Source organism: Ornithorhynchus anatinus, chromosome X3 (genome assembly GCF_004115215.2).
Source record: "Ornithorhynchus anatinus isolate Pmale09 chromosome X3, mOrnAna1.pri.v4, whole genome shotgun sequence".
NCBI classification, from domain to species: Eukaryota; Metazoa; Chordata; class Mammalia; order Monotremata; family Ornithorhynchidae; genus Ornithorhynchus; species Ornithorhynchus anatinus.
In genome coordinates this window covers 19,297,407-19,298,941 of record NC_041751.1, presented here as the reverse complement: position 1 = coordinate 19,298,941, position 1,535 = coordinate 19,297,407, and the positions used below count along the sequence as shown (strand labels likewise).

Below are 1,535 nucleotides of genomic sequence, written 5' to 3'. Positions count from 1 at the left end.
CTGGCAATAAGGCACCATTCTGGGAGCAGGGAGCATGCTGGGAGCTAGGGCCTTCGGTGGCAGGAGGGAAGATTGGCAGCCCTCTTCGTGGCAGTGATAGATTGTTCTTGCCCAAGCCCTTAGTAAAGTGCTCTGTACACAGTAAGCGCTGTATTTATTAATATCATTAATAAATGGATTGACTAATTATCATAGCGGTGATAGATTGTTCTTCCCTAAGCATTTAGCAAAGTGCTCTTTACACAGAAAGCTCTGTATTTATTAATGTCATTAATAAATTGATTGACTAATTATCATAACGATGATGGATTGTTCTTGACAAGCACATAGTAAAGTGCTCTGTAAGCAGTAAGCACTGTGCTTATTAATATCATTAATAAGTGCATTGACTAATTATCTTCATACTCTATTGCTTCTCTTTTTCCATAATCTATTTTAATGTCTGTCTGCCTGCTAGATTGTAAACTCCTTGAGGACAGGGATCATGTCTTCAGAATCTATTTTTTTCTCCCAAGCATTTATTACAGTTCTCTGCATAAAGTAAGTGCTCAACAAGTATTGTGGGTTGGCTGACTGATTTTCCATGTAAGGTAAGTGAAACTATCACTTCCCAAGCCAGAGTTGGGTGGCTATATTTCACTACCTGGTCAGAGCATCTAGTTTATCACTTGCAATCTCTGAATAATTAACCTAACCATTCTCGTAGTAAGCACGGGATGAAAGACAGGCTCAACTCAAATTGCATCCCATTCATCAATTTCCCCCCAATACAGTATAAAACTCCCTCTCAGGGTCACATCTGGAGAGTTCCCAGTACTCTTCCAGTCTCCACTACAGGAGGGTGAGTCAGGCAGAGGCATATCCATTCCATTCCTAGCTCGGGCAGTGGCTAGCGAGTGGAAGGCAATCTGTTACAAGTCAAAACTCACCCGTGCTGGGCAGCAGCGACATGGGAGAGAATCAAGGGCGAAGACTCAAGTTTACTGTGCAGAAGGAGGCAGTGGTAAACCACTTCTGTATTTTTACCAAGAAAACTCTGTGGATACACTACCAGAACCATTGCAGATGGAAGTGGGGTATTCTGGGAGAGATGCGTCTATGGCGTTGCAATAGGTCGAAGATGACTCGATGGCATAAGACAGACAGTATTATATTGTGTTCAGTACATTCGGGTTGTTCCTCATTTTACCTATAAGAGTCCCCACACTGATGAAATCTGGAGCTGAGCCTATCATTCGATCGATCGATCGATTGATCATATTCACGGAGTGCTTACTGTATGCAGAATACTGTACTAAGCGCTTGGTAGAGTACAAAATAGCAGAGTTGGTAGATACATTCCCTGCCCACAAAAAGCTTACTGCTTAGAGAGGGAGAAAGCTCCTTTGGGGCACACATCATGTCTATTACTTTACCGAATTGTACTCAATCAATCATTCAAGCAGTAGCATTTACTGAACACTTTTTCATTTTCTCCCAGCGGTTAGTACACTACTCATAGTAAGTGCTCAATTAATGCTTCAGAGTTGGTAGAT

The 1,535-nt window shown here is 42.0% G+C and overlaps 1 non-coding gene across 1 annotated transcript; it reads left to right on the top strand.

The window, feature by feature from the left end:
• Window positions 1-781: 781 nt before the first annotated feature.
• On the top strand, window positions 782-919 carry LOC114807770. The gene has a single exon (XR_003755843.1). It is a non-coding gene; the product is annotated as a small nucleolar RNA SNORA7 (small nucleolar RNA).
• Window positions 920-1,535: the final 616 nt, after the last annotated feature.